Genomic DNA, 25,953 nt, shown 5'->3' on the forward strand with positions numbered 1-25,953 from the left:
TTTCTTGTAGACAGCATATATATGGGTCTTGTTTTTGTATCCATTCAGCCAGTCTGTGTCTTTTGGTTGGAGCATTTAATCCATTTACATTTAAAGTAATTATTGATATATATGTTCCTATTGCCATTTTCTAATTGGGGTTGATTTTGTAGATCTTTTCTTCTCTTGTATTTCTTGACTATTTAAGTCCCGTTTAACATTTGTTGTAAAGCTGGTTTGGTGGTACTGAATTCTGTTAACTTTTGCTTTTCTGAAAAGCTTTTTGGAGGCTGCGGCGCGGGCACGGGTTGAGCCCGCGGTGGGGGTTGGGGGGAGAAGCCCCTGTGGCCCGGGGCTGCGTTTCCTGCCAGGCGGCTCCGCCCGCTGCGGCGGCGAATGCGGCTCGGAGTCGGGCCGCGGCGGGAGGGAGGATGCTCCAGCCCGAGTCCCGAGAGGCCGGGGTGCTGCGCTGACGGCGTCGGGGTGAGTAGCGGCGGTCCGGCGGCTTGTGAGCCCGCGCGGCCTCCGTCCGCCTCCTCAGCGCCTCAGGCGAGCGGCCGCGGTCCCGGGTGCCCCGAAGGTGCGAGCGCCGGTGGCTTCCTCCGCCTCAGCCGCCGCCTGCTTCCGCGGGGTATCGGGCCGCAGACCCGGCGTGGGGCCGGGGGTGGCCTGAGGAGACACCGGGCCCTGTGGGAGCGGCGGGCGGCGCGAGGAGCCACCCCCGGCCCCGCCGGCGCGTCTGAGAAAACGCGGTCCCGGGGGTTGCGGCCGCCTCTGAGAGAAAGCGGTGCCCCAGAAACGACTGCGGCGAATCGCAAACGTCTAGACACCGGAGCGACTGGGGTAGTGCACCCCCTGGGACCCAGCTCTCGGTTCCCACAGTATTCGAGCAGTGTGCAACAGTTCCTTGAAAGATTTTTGAAGAAAAACACAATTTTGCTTTCTTCATGGTTGGGCTGTGCCACTCAGGCTTTGACCAGGTCCTCGCAGGGCATTCGGAAATTGAAAATGGCCCTTCAGCAATGCTAGGTCTATAATGGGAAGTGTCACAGTTCGATATTTCTGTTATGGATGCCTTTTTACATCTGCAGCCTGGACGCTTTTGCTTTTTATTTATTTCAACTTCAGTGAAGTGACTCAGCCACTTAAGAATGTGCCCATCAAGGGGTCTGGGCCCCACGGACCATTCCCCAAAAAATTTTATCCCCGTTTCACTAGAGGCCCAAGTCAAGTATTAGAATCACAATTCAAAGCAAACAAAATTGATGATGTGATAGATAATCACGTTGAAGATCCAAAAAGAGGCAATGTGAAATTCTCTTCTGAATTGGGTATGATTTTTAATGAACGTGATCAGGAGTTGAGAGACTTGGGGTATCAGAAACATGCCTTCAATATGCTTATTAGTAACCGCTTGGGCTACCACAGAGATGTGCCAGATACGAGGAATGTGGCATGATTTGAAAGGAGAACTAGATGAATACATCCAAAAATACCTCCCTGGAAAAATCAAAGTGATAAGAAATCCAAAGCGCGAGGGCTTGATTCGAGGAAGAATGATTGGAGCGGCCCACTCCACAGGAGAAGTCCTGGTGTTCCTGGACAGCCACTGCGAGGTGAACGTGCTGTGGCTGCAGCCCTTGCTGGCCGCCATCCAGGAGGACCGGCGGACGGTGGTGTGCCCGGTGATCGACATCATCAGCGCCGACACCCTGGCCTACAGCTCGTCCCCTGTGGTGCGGGGGGGCTTCAACTGGGGGCTGCACTTCAAGTGGGACCTCGTCCCGCTCTCCGAGCTCGGGGGACCGGAGGGAGCGACTGCACCAATAAAGTCACCTACAATGGCTGGAGGATTGTTTGCCATGAACAGAAACTATTTCAATGAACTTGGACAGTATGACAGTGGCATGGATATCTGGGGAGGAGAAAATTTAGAAATATCTTTTCAGATCTGGATGTGTGGAGGTAAGCTGTTCATCATCCCTTGCTCTAGAGTTGGACACATTTTCCGGAAAAGGCGGCCGTATGGGTCCCCCGAGGGCCAGGACACTATGATGCACAACTCCCTGCGGCTGGCACATGTGTGGCTGGACGAATACAAGGAGCAGTATTTTTCTTTAAGACCTGATCTGAGAACCAGAAATTATGGAAACATCAGTGAGCGTGTTGAATTGAGAAAGAAGTTGGATTGTAAATCATTTAAATGGTATTTGGATAACATTTACCCGGAGATGCAGATATCTGGGCCCAATGTCAAACCCCAGCAACCCATTTTTATCAACAGAGGGCCAAAGCGCCCCAAAGTCCTTCAGCGCGGAAGGCTCTATCACCTTCAGACCAACAAGTGTTTGGTGGCCCAGGGCCGCTGGAGTGAGAAGAGAGGCCTCGTAATGCTGAGGGCATGTGACTACAGTGACCCAAACCAGGTTTGGATTTACAATGAAGAACATGAGTTGGTCTTAAATAATCTCCTTTGCCTGGATATGTCAGAAACTCGCTCATCTGACCCCCCGAGACTCATGAAGTGCCATGGGTCCGGAGGATCCCAGCAGTGGACCTTTGGGAGGAATAACCGGCTGTACCAGGTGTCAGCGGGCCAGTGCCTCAGGGCAGTCGATCCACTGAGTCGCAAAGGCTCTGTTGCCATGGCGATCTGTGACGGCTCCTCCTCACAGCAGTGGCATTTGGAATCTTAAGGTGGACACTGTGGAAAAGCTTTTTATTTCTCCATCAATTTTGAATGAGATCCTTGCCAGGTACAGTAATCTTGGTTGATAGATTTTTCCCTTTCAGTACTTTAAATATATCCTGCCATTCCCTTCTGGCCTGCAGAGTTTCTGCTGAAAGATCAGCTGTTAAGCATATGGGGTTTCCCTTGTATGTTACTTGTTGCTTCTCCCTTGCTGCTTTTAATATTCTTTCTTTGTGTTTAGTCTTTGTTAGTTTGATTAGTATGTGTCTTGGCATGTTTCTCCTTGGGTTTATCCTGTATGGGACTCTTTGTGCCTCTTGGACTTGATTGACTATTTCCTTTTCCATGTTGGGGAAATTTTCAACTATAATCTCTTCAAAAATTTTCTCATACCCTTTCTTTTTCTCTTCTTCTTCTGGGACCCCTATAATTCAAATGTTGGTGCATTTGATATGGTCCCAGAGGTCTCTGAGACTATCCTCAGCTCTTTTCATTCTTTTTACTTTATTCTGCTCTTCAGAAGTTATGTCCAGCTCCCTGTCTTCCAGCTCACTGATTTTTGTCTTCCAGATCAGTGATTGACTCTTCTGCTTCAGATATTCTGCTATTGATTCCTTCTAATGTATTTTAATTTCAGTAATTGTGTTGTTTGTCTCTGTATGCTTATTCTTTAATTCTTCTAGGTCTTTGTTAATTGATTCTTGCATTTTCTCCATTTTGTTTTCAAGGTTTTTGATCATCTTTACTATCATTATTCTGAATTCTTTTTCAGGTAATTTTCCTATTTCCTCTTCATTTATTTGGACTTCTGTGTTTCTATTTGTTCCTTCATTTGTGCAGTATTTCTCTGCCTTTTCATTTTTTTAAGTTATTGTGTTTGAGGTCTCCTTTTCCCAGGCTTCAAGGAAAGTTGAATTCTTTCCTTGAAGAAGGTTGAATTCTTTCTTCTTTTTGGTTTCTGCCCTCCTAAGGTTGGTCCAGTGGTTTGTGTGAGCTTCGTATAGGGTGAGATTTATGCTGAGTTTTTGTTTGTTTGTTTGTTTTTCCTCTGATGGGCAAGGCTGAGTGAGATGGTACTCCTGTCTGCTGATGATTTGGCTTGTGTTTTTGTTTTGTTTGTTGTGTAGATGTGGCATCCTGCACAGGTGGTTGTGTAATGCTTGGTCTTGTATTCAAGTGGTTTCCTTTGTGTGAGTTCTCACTCTTTGATACTCCCTAGGGTTAGTTCTCTGGTAGTCTAGGGTCTTGGAGTCAGTGCTCCCACTCCAAAGGCTCAGGGTTTGATCTCTGGTCAGGAATGAAGATTCCACAAGTGGTTTGTTATGGCATTAAGGGAGAGTAAAACAAATATCCAAAAATGAGAAACCAAAGATGAACCCCAGACAAATGGCAGTTACAAAATCAGGCAAATAATAATTAATGGAATATACACATATACATATACACCCATGAGCAAAGTGAAAACAGTCCAACAAAAATAAAGTACAGTAGATTGATCTGGTGAACAAAGGAAATAAAAAATTATATTTACCAGTTAAGAACAAAACTAACTAAAGCACAAACTGGAAAACAAAACTAATAGCAAGGTGCCAAGTGGGGAATAAAGCAATGAAAACAAAACTAACAAATATGTTGAGAGGAAAGGAAAGAAAGAAAGAATAGATATGCAAAGTTAAATAGAGGTAGATGAAGAAGATTTATATACATTAAAGATTAACTGCAAGGGGAAAAGAACAGTAGGAAAGGCAAACAAAGGAATAAATGTAGAAAAATATAATAGGTTTAAAAAATTAAAATTATAAAAAAGAGAAAAGAGAAAAAAAAAAAGAAAAAAGGGAAAAAAAGGAAAACTCCACAGAACTGCAAAAGCCCAATGTAGAGGCAGAGGTTTATAACAACAATAGAAAGTGTGACTGAATATACACATATACATATACACCCATAAGCAAAATCAAAACAGTCCAACAAAAATTAAGTACAATAGATTGACCTGGTGAACAAAGGAAACCAAAAATTATATCTACCAGAACAAAACTAATTAAAGCACAAACTGGAAAATAAAACTAAAGCAAGGTGCCAAATTGGGGAATAAAGCAATGAAAATAAAACTAACAAATATGTTGAGAGGAAAGGAGAGAAAGAAAGAAAGAATAGATATGCAAAGTTAAATAGAGGTAGATAAAGAAGATTTATATACATTAAAGATTAACTGCAAGGGGAAAAGAACAGTAGGAAAAGCAAACAAAGGAATAAATGTAGAAAAAATAATAATAGGTTTAAAAAATTAAAAATAAAAAAAAAAAAAAAAAAAAAAAAGGAAAACTCCACAGAACTGCAAAAGCCCAATGTAGAGGCAGAGGTTTATAACAACAATAAAAAATGTGACTGAGGAAAAAAAAAAGCTCAAAAGCTTAATTGGATTTATCAGCACCAATAAAATTAACAACTACAACAGAGGGGAAAAAAAATCCAAAATAATCTACAGAACAAGTCAAAAAATAAGAATAATAAATGTTTTTCTTGAGTCACTGCTGTCAGAGTCCTTTCCTGTGCTGGGAATCACAGTCCACCTTACCTCCCTAGGATGCCCTCCAACACTGTACTGATCTCTGGACCTGCTGTGGGGGCAGCTCAGATTCTAATCTGGTCCTACTCCTGTGTGTTCTTGCCTCCAGTGTCCACAGCTATCAGAGCTAGTGTGTTTTCTTTTGTGGGAGCTCTCAATGGCCTTTTATATATTCCATAGACACAGAGTCTGCCTAGTTGATCGTGTGGATTTAATCTGCAGCTTGTACAGCTGGTGGGAAGGTTTTGGGTCTTCTTCCTTAGCCACACTGCCCCTGGGTTTCAATTGTGGTTTTATTTCCACCTCTACATGTGGGTCGTCCACTGGGGTTTAGCTCCTGAGGCTGCCCTGGAGGGCTTGGGTTTTCCTGTGAGGGCCATGTATGGAAGTGGTGCAGCTTCTTGGGTCACAGGGGTTCTGGCAGCACCAGGTACTCAGTGGGGTTGGCAGCTAGGGCAGCAGGAAATATAGTGCTCTAGAAGGGTATGGCAACCAGTATTGGCCAATATGCTCCAATATTCTTGCCTGGAGAACCCCTTATCTGACGGAGAAGCCTGGCAGGCCACAGTCTACAGGGCCACAAAGAGTCAGACAGGACTGAAGCGATCCTGTGCGCATAAATACAAGACTGTTTCTTTCTTTTATGCGTGTGGCAGCTCTGCCCCAGTGAGAGTTGAATGTGAAGACGGTGCAGCTGCTTGGCTTGCGGGGACCCTGGTAGCACCAAGTGTTCGGGGACACAGGCTGCCTCCATGGCAGGAGTTATGGCCCTATCAGAGTCTTTCATTGAGCCTTTTGTAGCTGATGATCAGAAGGCCTCTTTGTCCTGTCTTTCTCCGTAGGTCTGCCCGTTCAGGCACTTAGAGGGATCCCTTGCCTGGGGTCCTTCTCTGTTGTTCAGCGCGTCAGGCACATAGAGGGGCCCCCCTGACTGGGGTCCTACTCTGTAGATCGGTGCATCAGGCACTTAAAGGGGCACCCTGGGTGGGGTCCTACTCTGTAGTTCAGTGCATCAGGCATTTGATGGGCCAGCCTCTCTATTGTTCAGCTGCCCGATGCTGGTGTGTGGAGAGAGAGAGGCTATGGTGATGGCTCCACCCCCTACATGTGACTCAGCAGTATTGCCTTGCTTCCATGGCTGCCTGGCTTTCCTCCACAGGCATTTCCCACCACGATCTCCTCCCTCACATCCCCTCGATCCGTCTCTCTGCAGTCAACAGCAGCCCTTGCACTGGGATTGCTCCACAATCCCTAAACTCCAGCTCCCAGCCACTGCCCCTTCCAGGAGACCATGTTCCTGCCAGTGTATGTATGGCTGTGGCAAGGACTGTCTGATTTTCATTCCATTTAGGCTGCCACAGATCAGCTGTTTCACTCTCAGCCTTAAATATTTCTCCTCTGACTCACAATTGCCCGCTATGGGGATCAGACCCCTGCTTCAGTTCTGCCACCAGCCAAGGGCAAGTACAGCCTTACTAACACTCCTGTTTCTCCCCCTAGCTCCTTCATCCTACCGAGTTTTGCGTGGTTCTATATATTCTTTTCCACTGGTCAGGTACTCCTGTCTGCTCTCAGCTGGTGTTCTGCATGCACTTCTGTGTCTGAAGGTGTATTCCTGATGTATCTGTGGAGAGAGATGTACTCCATGTCCACCTACTCCTCTGCCATCTTGTTCTCCCTCATGTATCTTCTTGATCCATGTCTCCAGTCTCTTTATCTGTGCTTCCATTTTATTTTCAAGATTTTGAATAGTCTTTACTATCATTACTCCTAATTCTTTTTCAGGTGGACTGCCTATTTCCTCTTCATTTGTTTCATGTTGTGGGTTTTTACCATATTGCTTCATCTGCTACATGTTTATTGTCTTCATTTTGTTTAATTTAGTGTGTTTTAGGTCTCCTTTCTGCAAGGTGGAGGGCCACAGTTCCTCTTAATTGTAGTCTGCCTTCCATGGGTCTGCTGGACCAGTGCATTGTGAACATTTCTTGGTTTGGGGGACTTGTGCCACTGTTTTCATGGATGGAGCTGGATCTTGTCTCTCTGGAGGACAGCTGTGTCCAGTAGTGTGTTTTGGGATGTATTTGGGCTTTATATGGCTTTACGCAACCTGTCTGCTAATGTGCAGTTTTGTATTCCTGTTTTGCTGAAAGATTGGCATGAGACATCAGGCACTGGAGCTTGCTAGAGTTTTGATGGGGCTTGGTCTTAGTGTTGAGATGGAGGCCTTTGGGAGAGGTCTTTCTGATTAATATCCTTTGGGGTTGGGAGTTGTCTGGTGGCCCAAAGTCCTGGACTTGGTTCTCCCATCTTGGGGTTTTAGGCCCAATTGCTTACTGTGGCAGCAAGACTTCACAGGCCACATAGTACAGAAGACAAAACCCCAAGACTAGTAGTGAAAGCAACAGTCAACAACCTAGAACCCCCAAAGAAACTCACACTCAGATGTCACTTTTCCTTCGCTCTTCACTCTCAGGTTGATGTACTGGAATCTTTCTTTCAGATTGGGCCATTTGGTGCCGAATTCTCCTTCCAGCATGTTACCACGCCTTTCTAATCACCTGCTGAGGTGATTTTCCTTTGTGATCAGTCTGGTTTCACTTGCTCACAGATTCCACATGCAGGAGTGTGGCATTTGTTACTTCAGAACCATTTCTTTATCTTTTAAGTTACCTGCCTGAGAAATCAAGTTTTTATGATTTAGAATGGTTTTCTGTGTTTGATGTAATCTTTATTAGGTCTTTAATTACTGAAGAAAATTGGGTGTTTTTAATATTAAAAGAGCTAAGGATTTTTTTGTTTGCCTTATAAGCACATAACCTTCTAAGAGAAGCAGACGATATTAAGACAAGGTGGCAAGAATACACAGAACTATACCAAAAGGATCTTCATGACCCAAATAACCATGAGAGTGTGATCACTCACCTAGAGCCAGACAACTTGAAGTGTGAAGTCAAGTGGGTCTTAGGAAGCATCAGTAGGAACAAAGCTAGCTGAGGCTATGGAATTCCAGCTGAGCTATTTCAAATCCTAAAAGATGATGCTGTTAAAGTGCTGCACTCAATATGTCAGCAAATTTGGAAAACTCAGCAGTGGCCACAGGACTGGAAAAAAATCAGTTTTCATTCTAATCTCAAAGAAGGGCAATGCCAAAGAATGTTCAAACTACCACACAGTTGTACTCATTTCACATGCTACCAAAGTAATGCTCAAAATTCTCCAAGCTAGGCTTCAAAAGTACATGAACTGAGAACTCCCAGTTGTTCAAGCTGGATTTAGAAAAGGCAGAGGAACCAGAGATCAAATTGCCAACATTTGCTGGATCATAGAAAAAGCAAGAGAATTCCAGAAAACATCTATTTCTGCTTCATTGACTATGCTAAAGCCTTTGACTGTGTGGATCACAACAAACTGGAAAATTTTGAAAGAGATGGAAATACCAGACCACCTTACCTGTCTCCTGAAAAACCTGTATGTGGGTCAAGAAGCAGCAGTTAGAACTGGACAACAGACTGTTTCAAAGTTGGGAAAGTAGTACATCAAGGATGTATATTGTCACCCTGATATTTAACTTATATGCAGAGTACAGCCTGCAAAATGCTAGGCTGCATGAAGCACAAACTGGAATCAAAATTGCTGGGAGAAATATCAATAACCTCAGATATGTGGATGACACCACCCTTAGGAAAGTAAAGAGGAGCTAAAGAGCTTCTTGATGAATGAAAGAAGAGAGTGAAAAAGCTGCTTAAAACTCAACATTCAGAAAACTAAGATCATGGCACCAGTCCCATCATTTCATGGCAAATAGATGGGGAAAACAATGGAAACAGTGACAGACTTTATTTTCTTGGGCTCCAGAATCACTGCAGATGGTGACTGTAGCCATGAAATTAAAGACCCTTGCTCCTTGGAAGAAAAGCTGTGACAAACTTAGACAGTGTATTAAAAAGCAGAGACATTGCTTTGCTGACAAAGATCCATATAGTCAAAGCTATGGTTTTTCCAGTAGTCATGTATGATGTAAGAGTTGGACCATAAAGAAGACTGAGTGCTGAAGAACTAATGCTTTTTAACTGTGGTGTTACAGATGACTGTTGAGAGTCCCTTGGACTGCAAGATCAAACCAGTCAATCCTAAAGGAAATCAACCCTGAATATTCATTGGAAGGACTGATGCTGAAGCTGAAGCTCCAATACTTTGACCACCTGATGCAAAGAGCCAACTCATTAGAAAAGACCCTGATGCTGGGAAAGATTGAAGGCAGGAGGAGAAGGGGATGACAGAGGATGAGATGGTTGGATGGCATCACCAACTCAATGGACATGAGTTTGAGCAAGCTCTGGGAGACAGTGAAGGACAGGGAAGCCTGGTGTGCTGCAGTCCATGGGATCACAAAGAGTCGGATATGACTGAGTGACTGAATAACAACAACCATCTATATTAATGTTTGAAATTTTTCATAACTTTTATTAAATTGATAGCCATCTACCTGTGATCCTATTTAGTCAACTGTTCAATCTTTTTGACAATTTTGAAACTTCTCAAAATAAAATTCTGAATTTAGCCTTTTCATCAGCAAACTAAATTTGAGGTTTCCTAGAAGCCCCCTGGAAAATCTTGAAGGATTTTTCTCTCACCTTGTAAAACAGAGGTGTTTTAGATTTATCTGATATGTCAAATTACATGGAGAGCATTGTCAAAAAGGAAGTAATGATGACCTGTCTTTCATTATATGTGTACAGATATATATTTTTAATGTAGATATTTCAAAATTAACATGAAGTTCATAGAAACATGTTGACATTCTTGTTGTTCAGTTAGTATATTAACATGTTGTATGCTACAGAAATAACTAAATTTCCTACACAAATTAACTTACATCAGATCTCTAGCCATGGTCATTTTTTAATCTTTCATCATTTTCAGTTGCTGCCATATTGTAATTATTCTCTGAAAGTATTTAGAATTAGCTGCAAATAAGAATGCTCCATGATGGCATGCCTTCAATAAATTGAGGACCATACCACTGAACTGTGTAAGAATTTCCAGAACTAATGAAGAAACTCATGAATTCATATATTTCCCAGCCTGAGATCAAGAAAAATAAGAATTAATTACATTTGACTAAATGAACTGACATGTATTTTTGGAATTTTTAGAATGTGACTTCTTGTTTGAAATATTGCTGGTTAAAACATTAAATATTTTATTTTCCAGATTTAAGGAAACATGTTTTCCTCTTAAGCTATCTATCTGCTGTGGTGTCCTTAGTTGCTCAGTTGTGTCCGACTCTGTGATCTCATGGACTGTAGCTCATCAGGCTCATCTGTCCATGGGGATTCTCCAGGCAAGAATACTGGAGTGGGTTGCCATGCCCTCCTCCAGGGATCTTCCCGACCCAGGGATCAAACCCAGGTCTCCTGCATTGCAGATGGATTCTTTACCATCTGAGCCACCATGGAAGCCCAAGAATACTGGAGTGAGTAGCCTATCCCTTCTCCAGGGGATCTTCTCGACCCAGGAATCGAACTGGGGTCTCCTGAATTTCAGGTGGATTCTTTACCAACTGAGCTACCAGGGAAGCCCGAGCTATCTATAACTTAGAGTAATTTGGTAAATCATATCTTTGTAAACAAAAGTCAACCTTTTTATCATTTCCTCTTAATTGATACCTCAATAATTTGGAAACTCTTAGTGAATATTCTTATTTTTATGGAAATATAGTTATTTGCATCAATTCAGTTAGAGTCTGTTCTCCTTGTAACAGAACAAAATTGCAAACATTAGTTTATTACCAATGCTTTGAAAGGAATGTTATATTTTAGAATGATGTAAAATAAATCAGATGACCACTGACTTTAAGGCACCAGTGCTTATAAAGCCAGGCTTCCCAGGTGGCTCAGTGGTAAAGAATCCACCTACCAGCGCAGGAGACACAGGAGAACTAGGTTCGATTTCTTGGTCAGGAAGATCTGCTGGAGTAAGAAACAGCAACCAGCTCCAATACTCTTGCCTGTAAAATCCCATGAAAAGAATGAGCCTAGCAGGCTACAGTCCATTGAGTTACAAAAGGTCGGACATGAGTGACTGAGCAACTGAGCACACAGGCATGCTTATGAAGTCACCCCTTAGAAAAACTGTCTATACCTGGTCTGTAGGCTTTCTTGCCTTACAAATGAGTAAGGAATGTCACTTTCTGGCAGGTTTAGGAAGCTCAGGATATTTCAAAGACCTGAAAAAAGAGAAATACACTTAAATCTATAGGTATTTCAGGCTAAATCTGGTGATGAGTTTTTGCCTTGTTTTCCTAGTCTTAAGAGGCTTTTAAAAGCCCAACCTGAGATTCCATATGTAAAGTTCCAGTAAAGCAAACTTAAAAAGGGCCCATGTGGGCAATCGCTGTGCCTCACTTATGTAAAGAGTAAAACCAAGTTTAATGAAACTAACTCATTTTGTAAACAAATTAGTCTTATGAATACTTTGATTATCTTTGATAAAAATGGAGGTGATTGCAGAGGGAACTTTTTGTTTTTGGTGGCTCAGTGGTTTACTTTTTTTCTATTTAAATTATTTATTTATTTTACTTTACAACATTGTATTGGTTTCGCCATACATTGACATGTACACCCATGGCAGAACTTTTTTAAAACTGAAAACTATGGTGTACCCATGTGGATTTCATCTTGCACATTTTGTCAGTCCTTACCAAATCCTTCTTTTCTCCTGTATCCTGCTACAACTGTCCAAATTAAAGTTTCCACTTTTTCCCCCCTCCTGACTTAGAATCATTCAGGACTGAAACTGTCCTTTGCTTAAAGTCTTGCAAGGTGAAACTGATGACTTGTCATAAAGTTAAATAATTGCCACATCATTTTTTAAATAGGCAGCCTTTGAGCCTACTGCTGTATGGACAACTCAAAGTTTACCAGAACACCTGACTTTTCCTCACAGTATTTTTGTCTTCCACAGACTACTTCTTGACTATAAATACCCACTTTTCTATCCTGTGTTTGGAGTTGAAACCAATCTCTGCCCCCCATTGTAAAAACCCATTGTAGTTGTTATTATACCTGTCTCAACTGTCCTGAATAAAGTCTGCCTTACCATCTTTAAAAAGTGTCACTGAATATTATTTTCTTTAATAGTTATCAAGACACATTGTTTGGTATTTTAAAACTGACTTGAAATTGCTTTGCTCCCTCTTTTATTGTCTTAACGTTTTTATAGGGGCAGTCAGTAATAACCTGCATTTCCTTTTGTCTTAGATCCATTGTCCTATCTGTGTTTGTGATGAGGATACAATTAAGGGATTATTATAGAATACATTCCTTTACATTTGTCCAATTGGATATGCTGAACTTATATATAAAATTAATATTTGGTATGCCAATGCATGTAAAAATCCAAACTTCTATTCCTTCAGTTTTTTTGTTTTGTTGTTGTTTATGCAACTTTATTGAAGAAAAATAAATCAATTACTAGCAGAGCTATTAGTTGATCACTCATCCATTGACAACTTGCATCATTTATTCAGTGCTATATTAAACAGTGTATTGGAAGATAGATTAACTAATAGCTCCAAGCCTCCTAACAATTTAAATGAAAATTACAAAATGTTTGAGACCCTATTTTGGAATACAAAGGGTGTTTGACTTCCAATTTCCATTCTCTGTAGAACAAGAACAGGTCATTCCTTTATTGACATGCATAAAATACATCACATTTTCTGTTCTGCTGATGCTATAAATTCAATACCAATTCTCCAGCCACATCAGTTATGAGCATAAAGTATATCATGTAACCTCAAATCTCTAACAGTGGAAGGCTTAGACAAGAATGGATGCTGCTAGAATAATGCTGCTTCCTTTGATGTGACAACTCAGCATCCATCTCCCTCCCTCTCAGATGATTCTCCAGCATGTTAGAGCAATTAGGAATGGTTTTAGTCTCACAACCAAGACACAGGCCACATATCACACATGCTCCATTAAGAAAAAAAAAAAAACTCCTAGAGGAAAACATAGGCAAAACACTCTCTGACGTAAATCACAGCAGGATCCTCTATGACCCACCTCCCAGAGTAATGGAAATAAAAGCAAAAATAAACAAATGGGACCTAATTAAACTTAAAAGCTTTTGCACAATGAAGGAAACTATAAGCAAAGTGAAAAGACAGCCTTCAGAATGGGAGAAAATAATAGCAAATGAAGCAACTGAAAAGAATTAATCTCAAAAATATACAAGCAATTTCTGCAGCTCAATTCCAGAAAAATAAATGACCCAGTCAAAAAATGGGCCAAAGAACTAAACAGACATTTCTCCAAAGAAGACATACAGATGGCTAACAAACACATGAAAAGATGCTCAACATCACTCATTATCAGAGAAATGCAAATCAAAACCACAATGAGGTACCATCTCACGCTGGTCAGAATGGCTGCTATCCAAAAATCTACAAACAATAAATGCTGGAGAGGGTGTGGAGAAAAGGGAACCCTCTTACACTGTTGGTGAGAATGCAAACTAGTACAGCCACTATGGAGAACAGTGTGGAGATTCCTTAAAAAACTGGAAATAGAACTGCCATATGACCCAGCAATCCCACTGCTGGGCATATACACCAAGGAAACCAGATCTGAAAGAGACATGTGTACCCCAATGTTCATCACAGCACTGTTTATAATAGCCAGGACATGGAAGCAACCTAGATGTCCATCAGCAGATGAATGGATAAGAAAGCTGTGGTTAATATACACAATGGAATATTACTCAGCCATTAAAAAGAATACATTTGAATCAGTTCTAATGAGGTGGATGAAACTGGAGCCTATTATACAGAGTGAAGTAAGCCAGAAAGAAAAACACCAATACAGTATATTAACACATATATATGGAATTTAGAAAGATGGTAACAATAATGCTATATGCGAGATAGCAAAAGAGACACAGATGTATAGAACAGTCTTTTGGACTCTGTGGGAGAAGGCGAGGGTGTGATGATTTGTGGTAATAACATTGAAACATGTATTATCATATGTGAAACAGATTGCCAGTCCAGGTTTGATGTATGAGACAAGGTGCTCAGAGCTGGTGCACTGGGATGACCCAGAGGGGTGGGGTGGGGAGGGAGGTGGGAGGGGGGTTCAGGATGGGGAACACATGTAAACCCATGGCTGATTCATATCAATGTATGGCAAAAACCACTACAATATTGTAATTAGCCTCCAACTAAAATAAATATTTTTTAAAGAAAGAATTAACACCAAAAAATAAAGAAAATTCTGAATCTTGGGCAACTGTTCTCTTGTAACTACTTTACAGTTTCTAAAAGCAGTTATTGTCCAAAGCTGGAAGAACTTAAGTCTTCTCAGATGAGCATGTGAATGAATGGAGGGAGGTAAACAAAAAATAAAATTAAAAAAGATGAGGTCTGATAGGGGAGCAGCCGGATAAGAAAATCAAAAAAGGAACAGTAATTTAAAGTTTATTCCAGCTATAATGCAGGTTATTCTGACTTTAAGGTAGCATCACATGGCATACTTCTGAGTCCATTCCCGAGATATTCTGTTGTACTTATCTCTGTTTTATAGATCTGTGCAATCTCTGGCACTAGGGGGTCATCTGGGTTTGGATCACATAGCAGTGAACAAATGGATAAAAGAACTTTAGAAATAGTTAAAGCAGGAGACCACTGTGATCTTAGAATATCAAGACAAATGCTGCCATTACTGTTAATATTTGGATGATAAATTCTTGTTGTAAATGCAACCTTAGGTGGTTTGAAGGGGTAGTCTGAAGGAAAATGAATTGTCAAAAATACACCGCCTTGATATGGGCTGTCATTAGGTCCCATAATTGTGGCTTGCCAATGAAACATATCATCCCCAACTGGACCTGCAGAACATTGTGCTGGAGGGTCACGGGCCAAATCACTAAGTTCCTTATTAATCCGTTTCAGCGCCATAGTCTATGCCATAGTCTGTCTCCTCACTATCTCAGCGCATGCTCAAAGGTCCTGCCCAAACCCTTGATTATACTAGCAGCTGGGAAGGATTGTCTCTTGCGCTCCCATCGGTTCAGCCAGACACAGGCGCTTGGTATGAAGGAGGTGGAACTCGCGAGAATCTCAAAGCTGGTTAACAGGAGCTGTCGTGCTGCAATGACTAAAGGGCAATTTTGTGCATTCTGATAGGGGCCCGTCTCCTTTCTTCAGTTTTATTGTAGTAATTGAGGAAAGTATTAAACTTTTTTTCTCAAACTGTAGCCTTTAAAAACATGAGCAAATATCAAATCTGACTTTTGAAAAAATATATTTCATAATGCTATCTCTTTTATGCTCCTCTCAATTTTTTTCACCACCACTCCAGCCTTTTCAAACACACACTGTATATAGTCTTCTTCTTTAGGACACATTTATAGACAGGAAGCTGGAAAATAAAACCAATAAATCTAATCCCATCTACCATCTATATCCATAAATAACGTTTTATTGGAACACAGCCACATACCATCAGTTACATGTATCTACAGTTACTTTTGCTACAAAAACAACTGAGCAGTTGTGACTAAGGCCATATAGCCTACACAGCTTAAAATATTTACTATTTGCTCACTTTAAAAGCTTTTCAGGCTTATTATAGAATACTGAGATATTGTTAAGTCTTCTTTATCTCTAAGAATATCCTTTGTAAATGATTTTATATTGCATAATTTTATTGGGCTGCCTGTTTTCTTTTAAAAATTTTAATAGCATATCAAAATGTAAGAAAAACTGAAGAATTAAACTTTAAGAACTATGCTAATGCCTACCTAAGATTTGTTTTAAGAATTAAACAAATATGAAATGTCTAGAGCATAAAGGTTAGATTATCACAAATCTAGAGATAAAATCAGGTCTTCCACTGGAGATGAATTTAGATTGTAAATGGGCAGGTCACCCTTGTAGGATCTTTAAGGATTATTCCAACATGGTAATGAAAACTACACTCATAAAAGAGTATAAAAATAAAGGATTTATTACATACAGGTTCTAGAAAAGAGATGTATGGCACATCACACAGGATTTGAGAGGAGTGCCAAAGTGAAGAACTCGACTAAGCAGATAGGGAGCTGAGAGGGAGAGTAAATACTGCTGGGCAAGTGCCTTTAAGGGTAGAGGTGGAGTATAAAAGCAAAAGGCATGAGAAAATTTCACTGGTGTATTTATATGTCCTGAGATCATAGACAGGGGAGGGCAAAAAGGGGAACTTGTAGCTAGAAACAGTTTTGGTGCACCCGAACATCTAGAAGTGTTCACAGTCCAATGCTGAGGAATCAAGATAATGTGAAGTTTTTAAAATGTACAATATGAAATTACACTTTGGAAAAACAATTTCATAGTAAGAAAGAAATACAGAAGAGGTCTAGGCCTACCTACCTAGAGTTTCCATTTAGATTTACTTGCCAATGTGACTGGGTGCTGAAAGTGGATGACCTGTGTTACAGGGAAAAAAAGTATTCATTCAAGGCACTTATTAAGGACAGTAAGGCAGAGCCATTGAGATAAGTATCAGGACCACTTCCAATGGGTTCTTGCGGTGGGGGAGAAAATAAAGCAAGGAAAATTGAGAAGGTATAACTGAGAAGCGAGTTAGGGAGTCTACGGATGGAAAATTACTAAGAGAAAACATCAGGTGTAAGGGGATATTCTGGTTAAACTGACCTAACAGAATTCTTAGTGAAGACAGGTGAGGGTGCTATCACCTGTGGGACAGTGGAGGATGAGGGACCCAATTAGATATGGATGGTGATCAGATATCAAGAATGGGGGAATTCTAGATAATCTTGCTAATCTTGCTTGCTGCAATCTTTCTAACATTGACAATGCAGAGACAAACACAGAAGCCCAAAAGTCAGGGCCTAATAGGGAAGAAAGTCTGGAGAATCGGAGTAGAGTTTGGTGAAGGATTTGTCAGTCCCTGTTATTGTTCAAAGAAAGAAAATACTTCCTTCTTTGCTCTGAACAATATAACTCCATTTCTTATAAGTTGCCTTTTCTTCATTAAGGGTGAGCTGACCTCAGATATGCAGATGACACAACCCTCATGGCAGAAAGTGAAGAACTAAAGAGCCTCTTGATGAAAGTGAAAGAGGAGAGTGAAAAAGTTGGCTTAAAGCTCAACATTCAGAAAACTAAGATCATGACATTGGGTCCCATCACTTCATGGCAAATAGATGGGGAAACAGTGGAAACAATGGCTGACTTTATTTTTCTGGGCTCCAAAATCACTGCAGATGGTGATTGCAGCCATGAAATTAAAAGACACTTACTCCTTGGAAGGAAAGTTATGACCAACCTAGATAGCATATTAAAAAGCAGAGACATTACTTTGTCAACAAAGGTCCGTCTAGTCAAGGCTATGGTTTTTCCAGTGGTCATGTATGGATGTGAGAGTTGGACTATAAAGAAAGCTGAGTGCCAAAGAATTGATGCTTTTGAACTGTGGTGTTGGAGAAGACTCTTGAGAGTCCCTTGGACTGCAAGGAGATCCAACCAATCGTTTTTTTCAGTTGTAATGTATGGATGTGAGAGGTGGACTATAAAGAAAGCTGAGTGCTGAAGAATTGATGCTTTTGAACTGCGGTGTTGGAGAAGACTCTTGAGAGTCCCTTGGACAGCAAGGAGATCCAACCAGTCCATCCTAAAGGAAATCAGTCCTGAATGTTCATTGGAAGAACTGATGCTGAAGCTGAAACTCCAATACTTTGGCTACCTGATGCAAAGAACTGACTCATTGGAAAAGACCCTGATGCTGGGAAAGATTGAAGGCAGGAGGAGAAGGGGACGACAGAGGATGAGATGATTGGATGGCATCACCGATTCAATGGACATGAGTTTGAGCAGGCTCTGGGAGTTGGTGATGGACAGGGAAGCCTGGCATGCTGCAGTCCATGGGGTTGCAAAGAGTTGGACATGACTGAGCAACTGAACTGAACTGAATTTGCATAAGTGCAGCAAGAATGGTAATTGATAACATAAGCCCTTTTGAGTTTGCTTTACTGGAGCATTTATAAAGAATCTCAAATTAGCCTTTTAAAAAGCCTCTTGATGGTAGGAAGCCAAGCCAAGAATATAACACCAGATTTCATCTTCAGTACCTATAGATTTGAGTGAGTTCTCTTCTTGAAATTTCCCACATACCTTATGTTTCCTATATCTTTCCAGAAGCAACATTCCTTACTCACCTACAAGGCTGTGAACGCTAATTCAAGAGTCATTGGTTCCATAATATCAATCTTGATTCCTTAAAACTGTCTAGTCATATCTAATTCTATTCACCATTCTCAAATATCACATTTTAGTGAAAGTTTTGGTAATATAAACAATGTTTCCAATTATGTACTGTTACAAGGAGAACTGTTTTTTCTTGAACTTATACAAATAATATATTGCCATGAAAATAAGTATACTCAATATGAGTTTCTGAATTCTGGAAAGATCAGGTAAGGAGAAAAGATAAATGTTTCATTTTATTTGCAAGCATTTTCAGAAAATCATCAGAGTAAAATAAAAGTTATATTTGGATGACAACAAAGCATTTTATTACATGTCTATGGTTAAACAGAGAAGCCTGGCCGGCTACAGTCAATAGGGTCGCACACAGTCCGACATGACTGAAGTGTATTACCATGCACTCACGCTATGGTTAAATATCTAAGGAGAATTCATTAGACAAGGATACTTAGTTATTTTTGACATATTAAGATAAAAACTGGTATCATTACTGAAAAAATATATAAAGGATAATCATGTATTAAAAGGTGTATGACATATTTCTATGGACTTCATACAATTTCTGAAATATGTTTAGTAATAACGTTTACTATATGAGCATAATCTAGGGTAGTTTAAGTTCTCTACTTATTTGAAAATGCTTTTCATGCAATTAAATATATAGAATAAACCCAATTACTTCTTAATTTACTTTTTTCTCCTTACAAGATAAAAGAACAAGCCCTCCAAGATTTCCAGGGGCCTTCTGGGAAATCTTAAAGTCAATTTGAGAAGAAGAAAATTTCTTTTAGCTTTTCCTTTGGAGAGGTTATCAAAACAGTCAAACGATTTGAACATCTGATTAAATTGGTTCACAGATCACTATGAAACAAAAGCTCCATTCTGGTAAGAAATCTGGAACATGATAAATGTTAGCATAAGTTGGAGGAAATTATTCTATTAAAACTAAGACTATTTCCTAAGCAGTTTGTTTGAAAGGTAAAGAAAAATCTTTTACAATCTATTAAGAAAAGACAAATAATCCAATAAAAGAGTCATTCTACTTTTGTATCAGTACACTTTTGATATTAAGGCTCATTTAAAAGCATATAAATCAATGCATTCAAATATTAAAACAGCACCACACATAAAATTCCACAACCAAGTTTCCTTTTTCCATAAGCTCTGTATAATTTTTAAAAATCCATCATGATTTTCCTCTATAGTTTCCTTTTTCTTATTCTGGAAGAAGAAATCATGCTAGTTAAGAATAAAACTACATTCTTGTGGAAAATCAAGGTGGCAGAGAAGTAGAAGGACATGGAATGCATCTCTCTCCACGGATGCATCAAGAATACATCTATGGGTGTAACAGCTCTCTCAGAACACCAGCTGAACACTAGCAAAGACTTTGGTCACCAGTAGGAACTATAATGATTCTTGCATAACTGGGTAGGAAGAAAGAAAGAAGAGAAGAGGAGAAGAAGTGTAACAAAACCTGAACCCTGTATGGGGGCATGCTGAAGGAGAGGGGAGATTCCCACATCAGGGGAAGCCCCCTCACCAATGTGGAAATCAGTTGATCAGGACAGAAAGGAAACTTTTGAAGTTGTTGGAGGATGGTGAAGTGGCTGATCTGTGGCAGAGGAAACAGAGTGAGAACTATACAAATAGACCATGTTGTGGCCTGGACTGGGGTGTGTGTCTACCAGAGCACACAGTGGTTGGGAGCTGGATTGTGGGGTTTAGAGACCAAAGCCAGGGTAAAGGCTGCTTTTGGTTGTGGCAACCTGAAGGGGCATGAGGGAGGAAATTCACACTGGGGGATATCTATGGCGGAAAACCAGACTGCCAGGGAAGCAGGATGCTACTGCTGAGTAACATGCAGGGGGTGAGCCACCTGCATTTGTAGCCTTCTTTCCTCATATACCAGCACCTGCTGCTGAGCAATAGAAAAAGACTGGCCAGGGCTGGCCCTCATGTGCCTGCCATATAGTGCTAGAAAATGCTCCCGGTAGGGCCATATCTCTCGCACCTGTGGCCACTAGCTTTCCTGCACACCTAGCACACAGAGGCTCTTGCAATTTAAGCAGCCATGCCACCTCTGTATCCTGTCCTCACCAGGGCAGACCCAATTGCTCCAGGGCAGCCTCAGGAGCACAGTCTCATGGATGACCCAAATACAAAGGTGAGGATAAAATCACAGCTTAGCCCTAGTGGTGAGGTGATTGAGGAAGAGGATAGAAAGTCTTTCCATCAGTTGCACAAGCTGCATATTAAATCTCTGTAGTCAATCAGTAGACCCTGCATCTATGGAATATCTGAATGGACAATGAGTGATCCCCAAAATGAAATAGTCTAGTTATGGCAACTGTGGACCTTGGGGGCAAGCACACATAGGAGTTGGACCAGGCCAGAGTCTGAGCTGTCCCTACAGGTCCCACAGCAAGTCCATAGACCAGCCTAGAGGCAATGGAGGGCCTCCTGTGGAGGCAAAGGTGATGGGCTGTGACTTATGGTGGGGGCAAAGAAACTGAGAACTGAGACACTAGGAAAACATTATTATTACTGTTGCTTTTATTAAGCTTTAATTCATTCTGTTGTTTGGTTCTGTTTTGCTTCTTTCTTTTTGTTTATTATTTTTATTCAGTCTTTTGGGGCTTAAAATTTATTTTTTTTCTACTTTTACTTTACCTTTCTGTTATTCTCTGAAATATTTTTTTTGTTTTTGATTTCTTTATATTTCCATTTTTATTTGCTTTCTGTTTTTCTCCCTTTTAAAAATCATCTTTGGTTTGTTTTCTTTACTTTATTCTTCAATTTTTACTTTGCTTTGACTTTGTTTTCTGCCTTTGCTAGTTTTGTTTTCAATGGTATGATTTCATTTGGGGCTTCTTTTGTCTGGTTGATTGTTCTCTTGTATTTCTCTTTTGGTTCTGTTTTTGTTTCTTGTGTGTGTGTGTGTTTCTGTGGTTTTGTTTTGCTTGTTTGATTTTGATTTCACTGTTTGGGTTTTTTTTTTTTTTTTTTTTGCCTTTTCTTTCTTTTTCCTCTTTAATCCCCTTTATTGCTGTGATGAGAGACCTGTGGTGTCTTGGTACCAAAGTGGAAGTCAGGCTTGAGTCTCTGGGGTGGGAGAAGCAAGTTGAGGATGCTGGGCTGCTAGGAAATTCCCAGCCTCAGAGAATTTAATCAGGAACAGTTTTCACAGAGGTCTCCATCTGAATCCATGACTTGGCTCTACCCAACTGTCTGTAGCCCCAGTGCTGGACACCTCATGCCAAACAATAATAAAGACAGGAACACACCCCACCCATAAGCAAATAGGCTGCTTATAGCACAAAGATCAGACACCCCAAAATGCACCTCCTGACATGGCCCTGCCCATCAGAAGGAAAAGACTCAGCTCCACCCACCACAACACAGACACCAGTGCCTACCACCACAAAGCCTCCACAAGTCGCTTGACCAACCTCACCCACTGGGGGCAGGGACAACAAGCAAGAGGAATTATGACCCTGCAGCCTGGGAAAAGGAAACCTCAAACACAGTAAGCTAGACAAAATGAGAAGACAGAGAAATATCTCACAGACAAAGGAGCAAGGTAAAACCCTATAAGACCAAATAAACAAAGAGGAAATAGGCAATTTATCTGAAAAAGAATTCACAGTAATGATAGTAAAGATGATCCAAAATCTCAAAAATAGAATGAAAAAATAAAGAAATGGTTTAAAATAACCTAGAAAAACTAAAGAACATATAGTGCTGAACAGCACAATAATTGAAATAAAAAAGATACTAGTAGGAATCAATAACAAAATACTTGAGGCAGAAAAATGGGTGAGCAAGGTAAAAGTTGGAATGGTGGAAATAACTGTTGAAGAGGAGAATAAAAAAAGAAAGATGAGAAAAATTGAGGACAGACTTAGAGACCTCTGGGACAAAATTAAATTCACCAACATTTGAATTATAGGGGTCTAACACAATAAACTGTGGAAAATTCTGAAAGAGATGGGAATACCAGACCACCTGACCTGCCTCTTGTGAAACCTGTATGCAGGTCAGGAAGCAACAGTTAGAACTGGAAATGGAACAACAGACTGGTTCCAAATAGGAAAAGGAGTACGTCAAGGCTGTATATTGTCACCCTGCTTATTTAACTTATATGCAGAGTACATCATGAGAAATGCTGGGCTGGAAGAAGCACAAGCTGGAATCAAGATTGCTGGGAGATATATCAATAACCTCAGATATGCAGATGACACCACCCTTAAGGCAGAAAGTGAAGAGGAACTAAAAAGCTTCTTGATGAAAGTGAAAGAGGAGAGTGAAAAAGTTGGCTTAAAGCTCAACATTCAGAAAACTAAGACCATGGCATCTGGTCCCATCACTTCATGGGAAATAGATGGGGAGACAATGGAAACAGTGTCAGACTTTATTTGGGGGGGGCTCCAAAATCACTGCAGATGGTGATTGCAGCCATGAAATTAAAAGACACTTACTCCTTGGAAGGAAAGTTATGACCAACCTAGATAGCATATTAAAAAGCAGAGACATTACTTTGCCAACAAAGGTCCGTCTGGTCAAAGCTATGGTTTTTCCAGTGGTCGTGTATGGATGTGAGAGTTGGACTCTGAGGAAAGCTGAGCACCGAAAAATTGATGCTTTTGAACTGTGGTGTTGGAGAAGACTCTTGAGAGTCCCTTGGACTGCAAGGAGATCCAACCAGTTCATCCTGAAGGAGATCAGTCCTGGGTATTCATTGGAAGGACTGATGCTGAAGCTGAAACTCCAGTACCTTGGCCACATCATGCGAAGAGTTGACTCATAGGGAAAGACTCTGATGCTGGGAGGGATTGGGGGCAAGAAAAGAAGGGGACAACAGAGGATGAGATGGCTGGATGGCATCACTGACTCGATGGGCATGAGTTTGAGTAAACTCTGGGAGTTTGTGATGGACAGGGAGGCCTGGCATGCTGCGATTCATGGGGTTGCAAAGAGTCGGACACGACTGAGTGACTGAACTGAACTGAACAAGAAGAAGATAAAGTGTCTGAGAAAATACTTGAAGAGATTATAGCAAGAAACTTCCCTAACATAGGAAAGGAAATAGTAGATCCAGTCCAGGAAGCAGAGAGAGTCTCATTCAGAATAAACAGAATAAAAATAAACACAAGGAGAAGACACAAATAAGATGATACAAATTTGTATCTTATTTTTGGATACAAAAGTAAGACCCATATATATATGCTGTCCACAAGAGACCCACTTCAGATCTAGGGACACATAACAGACTGAAAGTGAGGGGATGGAATGAGATATTCCATGTAAATGGGAATAAAAAAAAGACAGTGTAGATATTCTCATATCAGACAAAATAGACTTTAAAATAAAGAATATTACAAGAGACAAGAAAGAACATTACCTAATAATCAAGGGATCAATTCAAGAAAACAATTATAAATGCACCCAACATAAGTGCACATCAATACATAGGCAAAGGTTAACTGCCATAAAAGGGGAAATTGATAGTAACACAGTAATAGTAGGGGACCTTAACACCCCACTCATACCAGTGGACAGATCAGCCAGACAGAAAATAAAGAAACTCATGCCTTAAAGCACATTATACCAGATGGACTTAACTGATATTTATAGCACATTCCATCCAAAAGTAGCAAATACTTTTTTCTTATGTGCACACTGAACATTCTCCAGGATAGAGCACACCTTGGGTCACAAATCAAAGCTCGATAAGTTTATGAAAATTTAAATCATATCAAGCATTCTTTTCCAACTACAATGCTATGAAATTAGATATCAATTACAGGTTAAATAATGTAAAAAACACAAACACGTGGAGGATAACCAATACAATACTAAATAACCAAGAGATCACTGAAGAAATCAAAGAGGAAATAAAAAATACATAGAAACAAATGACAATGAAAACTGAGCCATGCAAATCCCATGCAATACAACAAAAGCAGTTTTAAGAGGGAAGTTTATAACAATACAGTTTTACCTCAAAAAATCCCCAAATCTCAAATAAACAACCTAACCTTACACCTAAAGCAATTAGAAAAAGAAGAACAAGCAAAACCCAAAGTCAGTAGAAGGAAAGAAATCATAAAGATCAGAGCAGAAATAAATAAAAAAGAAATGAAAGAAACAGTAGCAAAGATCAATAAAACTAAATGCTGGTTCTTTGAGAAGATAAACAAAACTGATAAACAATTAGCCAGACCCGTCAAAAAAAGAGAGAAGACTCAAATCAATAAAATTAGAAATGAAAAAGGAGAAGTTACAACAGACAACACAGAAATGCAAAGGATCATAAGAGGGTATTACGAACACCTATATGCCAGTCCTCGAATAAATGGACAAACTCTTAGAAAAGTACATTTCAGGACTAAACCAGGAAGGAAAAGTAATTATGAACAGACAAATCAGATGTAATGAAGTTGATACTGGAATTTAAAATTTTCCAGAAAAAGAAAGCTGAGAACAGATGATTTCACAGGTGAATTCTATTAAACATTTAGTGAAGAGCTGTCACTTGTCCTTCTCAGACTCATCCAAAAAAAAAAATGAAAGGAACACTCTCAAGCTCATTCTACAAGGCTCTGATCATACTAATACCAAAACCAGAAAAATAACTCAGAAAAAAAAAAAAACCCACAGGCCAATATCACTGATGAACATAGATGCAAAAATTCTTAAAAAATACTAGCAAGTAGGATCCAATAAGATTAAGATAACATACACCATTATCAAGTGGGGTTCATCACAGGGATGCAGGATTCTTTAATACATGCAAATTAATCACTGTAATATACCATATTAACAAATTGAAGGATAAAAGCTATATGATCATCTCAATAGATGCAGGGAATGCTTTTTAAAAAAATCAACACTCATTTCTGACTTAAAAAAAAAACCACTCCAGAAAGTTGGGCAGAGAGGGGAACATACCACAGTCTAATAAAGGTCATATATGAGAAACCCAAAACAGACATTATTCTCAATGGGTGAAAAACCAAAAGCATTTCCTCTAATATCAGAAACAAGACAAGGATCCCCACTGTCACCACTATTGTTCAACATAATTTTGGTTGTTCTTGCCACAGCAATCAGAGCAGAAAAAGAAATAAAATGGATCTATTTTGTAGAAGAAGAAGTAAAACTGTCACTGTTTGCAGATGACATGATACTATACATAGAAAATCCTAAAGATGCTACCAGAAAACTACTAGAGCTCATCAATGAATTCAGTAAAGTTGTAGGACTACAAAATTAATATACAGAAATCTCTTGCATTCCTATACACTAACAATGAAAGATCAAAAGTTAATGAAACAATTCCCTTTATCTTTACAACAAAAAGACTAGCATACCTAGGAAGAAACCTATGAAAAGAGGGAAAAGAAGTAAGCAGAAAACTGTAAGACTGATTAAAGAAATCAA

At 40.2% G+C, this 25,953-nt stretch overlaps 1 protein-coding gene and 2 pseudogenes across 2 annotated transcripts in view; 2 read left to right on the forward strand and 1 right to left on the reverse strand.

Moving 5' to 3' along the window:
• Positions 1 to 12,350, forward strand: part of NBDY (negative regulator of P-body association) — a 90,028-nt gene extending 77,678 nt beyond the window's left edge. For both annotated transcript variants that reach the window (XR_011486614.1, XR_011486615.1), the window contains exon 5: positions 8,047 to 12,350. The gene's annotated coding sequence lies outside the window, so the exon portion shown is untranslated. The remainder of the gene's footprint in view (positions 1 to 8,046) is intronic.
• On the forward strand, positions 720 to 2,683 carry LOC139034184 (polypeptide N-acetylgalactosaminyltransferase 11 pseudogene; annotated as a pseudogene).
• A 2,351-nt stretch (positions 12,351 to 14,701) lies between the features above and the next one.
• LOC110122824 (ubiquitin-conjugating enzyme E2 D3 pseudogene) lies at positions 14,702 to 15,206 on the reverse strand (annotated as a pseudogene).
• Between the last annotated feature and the right edge of the window lie 10,747 nt (positions 15,207 to 25,953).

This window comes from Odocoileus virginianus, unplaced genomic scaffold (assembly GCF_023699985.2).
Source record: "Odocoileus virginianus isolate 20LAN1187 ecotype Illinois unplaced genomic scaffold, Ovbor_1.2 Unplaced_Contig_35, whole genome shotgun sequence".
Classification (NCBI taxonomy): Eukaryota; Metazoa; Chordata; class Mammalia; order Artiodactyla; family Cervidae; genus Odocoileus; species Odocoileus virginianus.